Here is a 10,943-nt window from a genome sequence, read left to right on the forward strand (position 1 = left end):
GGGAAGGTCTAGACATCTAGGACAAAGAGAACGCAGGGAGAAGGTGAAGTGCATCAGAAAATAGCAGTTGGGATTCCAGGGTCAAATGCCACTAATTATGGGACGACATGAAGTAGTAAGTATTTTAATACTTTCGATTATAGAGAACTTTGGTAACACAGAGGGAAGGATTGGGGAAGGGAACGAAGGGAGAGAGGAAGAGAGAAGAGAGAAGGAAGGGAAGGGGTGAGGAGAAGAGGGAGAAAGGAAGGGTAAAAGGGGAGGAAGGGCTCTCTCTAAGCCTCTTCAAGAAGGACTTAGGGTGGATACTACTTCTTTTGGCATATTTGCTATTATTTCTGCAATCGCTAAAAACTGACAAATTATGTCAAATAGAAAGGAATATGGGACTAGTAGTTCACACAATGTCCAGCAGATGTCACTGTGTTCCCCTCTCAAGCCCAAACTCCACAGGTTTAGAATCTCAGCCTTAAGTTCTTATCAGTGCTCATATTTCTGTGGTCTGTTCAGATAATAGGACAGAGGAAGTGTTATGAGTGGGAAAAGGGTAAATTGAAAATAGTGAGACCCTAAAGCTGGGTTCATTGTTTTTAACCACCAGATTACCCTACATACATGAGCCACTTTAATGAGACTCACTTTTCATTTTTAATAATGAAGGTCTGAGTGGCGTTAGTGCATTATGATAGTCTGTGAGTACTCATGTGTTTACATGCCTCGTCTCTTTACTTCCCTCCTCAAGCCTTGAACAACTTCTCTGCATCTTTAGAAGCTGAAGAGGCTTCTCAGATGCCTTGCCAAATCATCTATATCTTTTCCTCCTTGTAGTTCTACTTTGAGGTGGCAATAACAAAGTATCTTAGACTCGGCAACTTACAAAGGTCATAAAATTAAGTTCTGGAGGCTTGGAAATCCAAGGTCAAGGCGGCGGCTGATTACATGTCTAGCAGAGGCCAGTTCCTCATATACAATTTGTTCTTTTTTTTTTTTTTTTTTGTCAGACATGGGGCTTGAACTCTGGGTATGGGCACTGTTCCACAGCTCTTCAGCTCAAGGCAATACTCTACCACTTGAACCACAGCACCACTTCCGGTTTTCTGGTGGTTTATTGGTGATAAGAATCTTGTAGCCGGGGCTGGGAAGGTGGCTCAGTGGTAGAGCGCTTGCCTTGCATGCCTGAGGTCCTGGGTTCGATTCCTCAGCACCACATAAACAAAAAGAAAAAAGCCGGACGTGGTGCTGTGGCTCAAGTGGTAGAGCACTAGCCTTAAGCTGAAGAGCTGAGGGACAGCGCCCAGGCCCAGAGTTCAGGCCTCATGACCGGACCCCCCCCCCCAAAAAAAAAAGAATCTCGTAGCCTTTCCTACCCGGGCTAGCTTTGAACCTCGATCCTCAGATCTCAGCCTCCCACATAGTTAGTATTACAGGCCTGAGCCACCGACTCCCAGCAACAGTTTGTTCTTATTGCATCCTCACATGGTAGAAGGAAAAAGAGGTGAACAGGCTCAGTTAGGCCCTTTGATAAGGATTCCATGAGAGCACTACCTCATCACCTAAAACACTGCTGAAAGACCCCATCTCAGAGACTGAAGTAGGAATTAAGCTCCAACATGAACTTTGGGAGACTTTGAAAGGTCAAACCATAACATCCATCTATTCCAACTTACTCTAAGCATTTCTCCCTTACGACGTCAGCATTCTTTCATGCGCTTCCCATCATTTCTAACAGCCTATGTGCCTTCATTTCTTTCCTCTAAATAAAAAGCATCTCTTCACCTCTCTCTTTAACTCATTTTTCTCTCTGCAACAAAAGGTCTCAGAATTTTCTCTCCCTCACAATACAACTTAAAGATTTTGTTGTTTTTAAAATTCGATGTTGCTATTAATTCTTATTTGTTTTCTTTTCCTTTGGTGCTGGGGATTGAACCTAGGGACTCAAGAATTCAAGAGGGCTGGGAAGGTGGCTCAGTGGTAGAGCGCTTGCCTTGCATGCCTGAGGCTCTGGGTTCGATTCCTGAGCACCATCTAAGCAAAAAGATAAAAGCTGGAAGTGAGCAAAACAGTTATTTAGGGAGGAAAAATGGTTAACCTAGATTAAAAAAAAAAAGAATGGAAAAAGAAGGATTCTAAATAAGATGCTTTAAGTTTTGATGGCACTACAGCATTCACAAGTGCTCTCTGATCCTTTTTCTCACTGTGCCAGGAGAGCTATAAAAAGGCAGGCTATATTTGGGTCCTTGTCAACGTCCAGGCTGCTGCTGCGGCAGCAGGTCTGAAGTGGCAGGGCTAACGTGGAGTGCAGCAGTCCACAGCTCCCCGGGACTGGTGGACAGCAGAAATCCTCGATGAACTGCACACGAAATCACAGCTACTCTCTTGGAAGGGAAAGGATGATGACATTCTCATGTTCTGTCCCGTTGATCTCTGGCTTCAGAGAGGGGCTGTGGGATAAGAAAGTGCTATTTTCCATGCCTGTGTAATTGAGTTTTTCTGATCTCGTTGTCTGTGCATGGAGGCATGCTGCAATCCTTCCTTGGGGAGATCACTTGTGGTGGGTCCAGTACCTCAAGTGGCTCATATGTCAGGAATGGAAAGATGATCCTGTGCTGGAGCCCTCATAATGCCCTCAAGACGGTGACACAGGGCAGAGCACCAAGGCTGTGGCAATTTGCCTGCTCTTCCGCTAGCCTGCGATTCAGGGTTTCAGCTTGCATCTACTTGGTGACTGATGTCTGAGTTTCACTCAAGGTTTCCTACAAACACTAGGAGACAGGATTTGTACAACAGCTACCTGTTAGATTTCCCCTGGGGGAACTAATCCTGAACATGCTCCATTATCACCAAGTCTCCATGGAAATATTAAATGGTAAAGACTTGTTACTGTTTTCTGTTGTTCCAAGTTTGTTTGTCTTTTTCCATATGGATTTTGTTTTTATTTTATTATTTTATTTTATTGCCAGTCCTGGAGCTTCAACTCAGGGCCTGGGCACTATCCCTGAGCTGCTTTTGCTCGAGGCTAGTGCTCTACCACTTGTGCCACCAGTGCCACTTCTGGCATTTTTCTTTTTGTCAGTCATGGGGCTTGAACCCTGGACCTGGGCACTGTCCCTGAGCCTTGAAGCTCAAAGTGAGCACTCTACCACTTGAGCCACTTCCTGTTTTCTGGTGGTTAATTGGAGATAAGAGTCTCACAGGCTTTCCTGTCTGGGCTGGTTTTGAACTATGATCCTCAGATCTCAGCCCCTTGAATAACTAGGATTACAGGTGTGAACCACCAGTGTCTGGCCAAGAAACAACTTCTAAGTTTGCTGAGTCTTTGTAAATTTTTGTTTTTGTTTTTGTTTTTGTTTTTGTTCTTGTTTTTTTTGGGGGGGCGGGGAGAGTCTGGTCGTGGGGCCTGAACTCTGGGCCTGGGCGCTGTCCCTCAGCTCTTCAGCTCAAGGCTAGCACTCTACCACTTGAGCCACAGCACCACTTCTGGCTTTTTTCTTTTTGCTTATGTGGTACTGAGGAATCGAACCCAGGACCTCAGGCATGCAAGGCAAGCACTCTACCACTGAGCCACCTTCCCAGCCCTGTTTTTTTAATTTTAGTCTATTAATTTCTGCCCTAATTTTTATTACTTCTTTAGGTTTGGCTTTAAGAGTTTGAGCTGCATCATTAGGGTATTAACTTGAGATATATCTATTTTGTTGATGCACTCATGACCATAAACTTTCCTTTACTGTGTCCCAAAGGTAAGTTGTGTATTCATTTTCATTGGATTCTAGGAACTTGTTTTCATTTCCCCTCTTATCTCTCCAGTCTCCAGTTTTCTAGATTTGATTGTTGTTGTTGGGTTTTTTTCCCAGTCTTCTGTGGAGCTTGAACTCAAGGCACTGCTATCCCTGGTAGTGCTTTACCACTTTGAGCTATGGCTCCACTTCTGGTTTTCTGGAAGTAAGAGTCATCTAGACTTTGCTTCCCCAGGCTGGCTTTGAACCCTAATCCTTAGATCCCAGCCTCCTGAGTAGCTAGGATTATAGAATGTGTAATGTCAGCTGTAGGATGAAGTAGTTGATGTCAGTTAGATCCAGTGGGTTGATGGTGTCATATAAGTCTGTTGAGCGTTTGCCTTCGTGACTTATGTACTGGTGAGAGAAGGATATTAACGTCTCCAGCTGTCATCGTGTTGGGTCTGTGTCCATTTAAAAATCTAATAGTATTGAACAAGTTAGACACTCTTGCATTTGGTACATAGATGTTAAGAATTGCCGTCTTCTTCATGGAAAGTTCTCTTTATTAATAGGAAGTGGCCATCTTTGTCTCTTATGACTCATTTTGATTTGAAATCTCCTCTGGAGGATAGGAATAAACATAGTTACTTCTACTTATTTTTGAGACCCATTTGCTTAGAAGACTTCTTTTTTTTCAACTTTCACCTTAAGTTTTTTTTTTTTTTTTTTCCTGTCAGATAGATGTATTTCTTTAGACAACTGATGGTTGGGTCTTTTTTGTGTGTCCATTTTTAAGTTTCTTCACTCATTTTCTTTTTTCTTTTTTTTTTTTTTTTTTTGGGTCCAGTCGTGGGGCCTGAACTCTGGGCCTGGGCGCTGTCCCTCAGCTCTTCAGCTCAAGGCTAATGCTCTACTACTTGAGCCACAGTGCCATTCCGGCTTTTTTCTTTTTGCTTATGTGGTGCTGAGGAATCGAACCCAGGGCCTCAGGCATGCAAGGCAAGCGCTCTACCACTGAGCTACCTTCCCAGCCCTCTTCACTCATTTTCTTACTACTGAACTTTTAAAAGATTTTTTGGTCTATTTTGGATAATAATCTCTCATTAAAATGTTCTTTTGTGAAAGTATTCTCTGAGCCTATGCCCCATCTTATTCCCTTGATGATGATGTTTACACAGAAGATATTTATTTTAATGTGGCTCAGCTTACTAATTTTTTGTGGGTGAAGTTTGGTTTTATTTAACCCATTATTTTTCTTTTTACTCTGATAGAAGTTGTTGTCCTGTAGGATCTTGCTATGCTCAAGGAGAGGCTGAGCAGGCAGCAAACCCCTCTACATTACCCTATCTCCACTGAAGGTAAGGTGCCAAAATTGCTGTGGGCAACTCATGAGTTAATAATATAAATGGGTTTTCAATTAAAAAAAAACTGTGCTTGTAGATTGCATTATTAGTATTAACATTTGATTAGTGTTATTATTAACAGTAGCATTTTCTCATCATAGTTCAAATAGCCTAACTTCTACCAGCCCCCGGTGCTGCCTGAGTACCCTCCTTCAGGTAGGAGCTGTTAGGTCAGAGGAGGCAAAACTTCTCTTACCCCTGAGGTTTTCTTAGTAATCTTTTATTCCTTTATACCTACCCTGATCCTTGATGATAAACTCTCACTTGTCTGTGTTGTATTTGTGGTTGAACCTCAGTTCTCTTCCTGGCTGCAAAATCTGTGGCAGTAGTCCAACCCCTCAACACAATCTGACTCACCACACTTTACCACATATGATTAGGTCTTTTTTGTTAACAGAAGAACCAATAATTATTTTGTGGTTAATAGGATTATCCCAATTTACACTAAGTTCATTTAGTTTTAAAATGAAGTGGAAACGAAAACCTGCATCAAGTTTGAGTCAGCAATGCATATTCCTAATAGAAAATGGCACCAGGATATGAGGGTACGTTCAGTTTGAGATCCTCCTCCCCCATCCTCTCTGCTCTGGCCGTGCCAGACATTCCACACAGGGACTCATGATCACAACCAACTCCACCCCTGCTGAGATCTACCCCACCTACTTCCTTACCAGCTTCTCAGATGCACCTTAACCTGAGCAACCCAGAAATGCACGCAGTTATACCCCTGGTGTCTCCTTTGACCTCTAGCTAATAGGAACACATAGAAACAGTTCCCCCTTTGGTCCTCTTGGTTAGCAAGTCTGAGTTGCATTTCAAACAGCTCCTGATGAGCTCTCAGGAATGACTCCTAGAACCTGTAGCATGGAGCAACTGGAAAATGCATCCTTCCTTTGCTTTTTCTTCTTAGTCTCTCCTTTTGTGCTGGATCCCTACTTTTAAGTTAACCTTGCGGGGCTGGGAAGGTGGCTCAGTGGTAGAGTGCTTGCCTTGCACGCATGAGGCCCTGGGTTCAATTCCTCAGCACCACATAAGCAGAAAAAAAAAAGAAAGAAAAAAAAGAAGTTAACCTTGCTGGAGAAGCTCAAGTTTATGACAGCTTGTAATGAAAGTAAACAAAAAAAATCCACTCAAAACACATCCATCAGGTTAACCTATAATGGGTAATTAAAAAAAAAATATAGCCTTTGTTATTATTGTTGTTATATTATTGTTATCATCATCATCATTATTTTCTTTTTCTTTTTCTTTTTTTTTTTTTTGGGTCCAGTCATGGGGCCTGAACTCTGGGCCTGGGCGCTATTCCTCAGCTCTTCAGCTCAAGGCTAGCGCTCTACCACTTGAGCCACAGTGCCACTTCTGGCTTTTTTCTTTTTGCTTATGTGGTGCTGAGGAATTGAACCCAGGGCCTCATGCATGCAAGGCAAGTACTCTGCCACTGAGCCATCTTCCCGGCCCCCATCATTATTTTCTTATCCCCCTCTTCTTTGCTCCCATCTAATTTCATCTTCACAAAGTGTCCTGTACTTTATGTTCATATAATCACATCAGTGATAGGAGATTGCACGTAGACACAGACATACATGCACACACCAGCACACACTTATACAAACACACACACACACACACACACACACACACACACACACACATACACACCCCATTGGTCAGGATACAATTCAATTATGTATGTTCACAAGAGCCATACATCTTAATAGTTTTCCTCAAAAGCTTTTGTCTTTATAAGGTACGGTGGCTGTGGAACAGGTTTCTTGAGCAGATGTCTGAGGAGGCTGCTTTACTGAATGGCTTCCTCATTTCTCCACCCAAGGACCCTGCTTGGACTAGAGAACCGACCAGATGCATTTCTTCTAGAACCTTCTGGAGGGTATTGTCTCTAAAAGAGGAATGAAACAGAGTTCTTCAGCTGACTAGGCTAGAGACACAAGGGGAAGAGCAGACCCCCCTTCCCCGACCCCCCCCAGACAGGATGGGCCTCTCACCCCTTTGTTCTGATTTCAGCCTGTTTGTCTGAAGCCTGGTCAGGGCCACCTCCTGAGAGAACAGGCCTGTCCAATCCAGTCTGACCTAGAAGGGGGAAAAGAATAGAAGGAGTTTCCCCACTATGGAACCTCCCAGAATAGTTCCACCAGGTAAACACATTCTTTCCTAATAGAACTTTATTGGGAAAAAGTTTTCTCTTGGAATGATGGCCAGCTGCTGTTGCTAAATCCAGAACGTGATCTGATGCAGCTATGTCCGTTGTCCTCTGTGGTCCCCCGTACAAACGCAGGGGGGAGAGAAAACCCAGAGGCCCGAGGTGGACGCTGCTCTGCCTCTGCACTCCACATCCCTCCCATTTTCCATGAAGCAGGGATTCCTGAGATCAACTGTTCCACCACTGCTTGTTAGAAAGTTCTTTCCTAGCCAGTCCAAACCTACCTCGGGGAGCTTACTTCATCAGCAAACCCTCTGGAGCCCGCCCTCAGATTAGCCTGCCTCACCCCTCCACCTGAATGATCTGAACACGACTTTGTGTCCTGTCCCGTGTCCTCCCTCTCCCCTCCGGCACAGGAGGGTCTTACAGAGCAACTGCACCTGCCAGGAGCGAGTCCCAACTTCTAGGTGCCTCCTCAAGCCAGCGCTCCAGGATTTCAGCTTCTGGAGACTTCTGATCAAAACTGCTCACAATTCTGAGTTTCGGACCCTCTCCTCTAACTCATCCCGACGCCTGCATATTTAAGAGATCAAATTTAGCTCTCGTAGCAGTCATCCGAAAAATGACTTTTGAACCAAGTTCAGAAGAGCTACAAGTCTCTATCCAGCCTCTTTTTTCAGTAAAAGAGTTTTTTAAATTTAATTTAAAAAATACCTAGATGTTTATATTAAAAAATATTACCTTATTTTTTGATAGTGGGATTACAGAAGATTTATTCATTTATTTATTGGTGCTGGGCCCAGGGCTTGAACTCAGGGCCTAGATGCTATCCCTGAGCTTTATTTTGGTACTCAAGACTAGTGCTCTACCACTCTGAGCCACCACACCATTTCTAGGTTGTTGTCAGTTCATTGAAGTCAAGAGCTTTCTTGCCCAGGCTGGCTTTGAACCACAATCCTTATATTTCAGCCTCCTGATTAGCTAGGATTACATGCAGGAGCCACGAACACCAAGCTAATTTATTCTTTTGGTTTGGTTCACTAAAAAATGTTTAGAATGTATATTTGTATTATATATCATACTTATATAGTATGTATGTAGTTTATACATATATACATAATATGTTATATATGTGTATTGTCTACATATTATGTATGTATAAATACATAAGCAATGCAACCAGATTTTAGTTTATCATTTTTTTGCTGTGCTGAAGATAGAACACAGGGCTTTGAGCATGCTAGACAATTACTACTGATCCAGCCCTTGTACTTTTCTTTTCTTTTTGGTGCTGGTTCTAGGGCTCGAATTCAGGACCTGTGCACTGTCCCAGACCTCCACTTCTGGCTTTTTAATGGCTAATGGTAGATAAGAGTTTACCATGCTGACTTTGAACTGCAATCCTCAGATATCAGCCTCTGAGTAGCTGGGATTACAGGCATGAGCTACCAGCACCCAGTCCTTTTTAGTTTTTATTTTTATCTTTAGACAGGGGTTCTTAGATCACCCAGGCTGGCCTGCAGCTTAAGATCCTCCTTTCTCAGCCTCCTGGGTAGCCTCCTGAGTAGCTGGTGGTGTAGGCATACACCACTATGCTTGATTCTAACCAGTTTTTTTTTTTTGGGGGTCCGGTCGTGGGGCCTGAACTCGGCCTGGGCGCTGTCCCTCAGCTTTTCAGCTCAAGGCTAGCTCTACCACTTGAGCCACAGTGCCACTTCTGGCTTTTTTCTGTTTGCTTATGTGGTGCTGAGGAATCGAACCCAGAGCCTCATGCATGCAAGGCAAGTGCTCTACCACTGAGCCACCTTCCCAGTCCCTGTAACCAGTTTTTAAAGGTTGGATTTAACAAAAAATTCAAATTGTAACGATGGCATTCTTTTCCCTATTTTCTATGGAGATGTGGCTTCTGGTAGGAAAAGTGATAGAAACGCAAGGTGAAGTGGCAGACATGGCTGTGTTGAGAGGAAGGGAGCATGGGAGCAGTGGAGCTGGGAAAAGGCTGGTTTCTTCCTGCACTGACCCGTAGGGGCCCACAGCACATCTAGCCAACAATCCTGACCTTAAAGGAATTGGCCGGATAGATAGGCAGACAGACAGACAAATAGACAGACAGACAGACAGACAGACAGACAGACAGACAGACAGACAGACAGACAGACAGACAGATAGATAGATAGATAGATAGATAGATAGATAGATAGATAGATAGATAGATAGATAGATAGATAGATAGTGACAGAAGGGAAATGTGTGCTAAAGATGGATAGAAAACTGAAAATTGGCCACCCATCAATTCACTGATTAAAAACTGCCACAAATGTCAATAATCTACTGTGTCCTATTTGCTTGGGGTTATCTTTCACAGGATTGGTGTTCTTTTTCTTAAGGGTTGAAGAGCTTCATAAATGAACAAGATTTTCCTTCTTCCCTTTCAACTGAGCCCTTATATTATATTATTGTTGTTGTTATTATTGGTGGCGGTGGTTGTGGGGCTTGATCTTGGGCCTGGGTGCTGTCCCTGAGCCCCACTTCTGGTTTTCTGACCGAATCCTTTCCTGCCTGGGCTAGCTTCAAGCTGTAATCCTCACATCTCAGCCTCCTGAGTAGCTAGGATTATAGCTGTGAACCATAAGTGCCAGCTTCTACTAGCCCTCATTTCAATTAAACAAAGCACAATGACTTCCTTTTGTTTTTTTTGAAGAATCTGACATCCTCTTCCACCCCCCCCCCCTCGCCAATCACCTTCAGTGCTACTCCCTGCCATTTTTTTTTTATTGTCAAGGTGATGTACAGAGGGGTTACAGTCATATAAGTAAAGTAACAAACACATTTCTTAGCTGGGCACCAGTGGCTCATGCCTGTAATCCTAGCTACTCAGGAGGCTCAGATCTGAGGATTGTGGTTCAAAGCCAGCCAGGGCAGGAAAGTCCGTGAGACTCTTATCTCGAAGGAACCACCGGAAGTGGTGCTGTGGCGCAAGTGATAGAGCGCTCACCTTGAGCTGAAGAGCTCAAAGACAGCGCCCAGGCCCAGAGTTCAAGCCCCACTACCAACCAAGAAAAAAAAAAAAAGGTATATTTCTTGTCAAACTTGTTACCCCTTCCCTCATTTTTCTCCTACTTTCCTCCCCTCCCTCCCATCTCCCTGCCATCTTGTAGACAGATTTCCTCTTTTGTGGCAATGCCTTCCTGCCCCTCTGTAGATTCAGGGGTCCTGGGCGGAGCCGATAGCAGCCCGGCCCCTGGAGCTAGGTGTACCAAGTGTTCAAGCCTGTGCAAAACCCCAGCTACCATCCCCCCCCCCCCAGTCCTTTAAATGTGAAATCGAAGTCTGCATTACAAATGGCAGCACAGCAACTGGATATGGCTGGAGAAGCCTCTGTTCTCCTGGAGAGATATTTCTGGATCTTTTATGGGCAATTCCATTTCATGTCGCAAGAACTCTGTGTGTGTGTGTGTGTGTGTGTGTGTGTAACAGACAGACAGGTATGTGTGTGGGAGGGAGGGAGGGAGAGAAGAGGGAGGGAGGGAGGGAGGAGGGAAGGGAGGGAGGGAGAATTCTAGCAAAGCAATATGTCTCTGAGTACTAGCAGGTAATGCTACCCTAAATAACTTGAGCTTCCACTGGCTGGCTTTTGTTCACAACAAGTGAATCCTTTCAGGTACA

This window comes from Dipodomys merriami, unplaced genomic scaffold, assembly GCF_024711535.1.
Source record: "Dipodomys merriami isolate MVZ:Mamm:240054 unplaced genomic scaffold, mDipMer1.0.p SCAF_6, whole genome shotgun sequence".
Lineage (NCBI taxonomy): Eukaryota > Metazoa > Chordata > Mammalia > Rodentia > Heteromyidae > Dipodomys > Dipodomys merriami.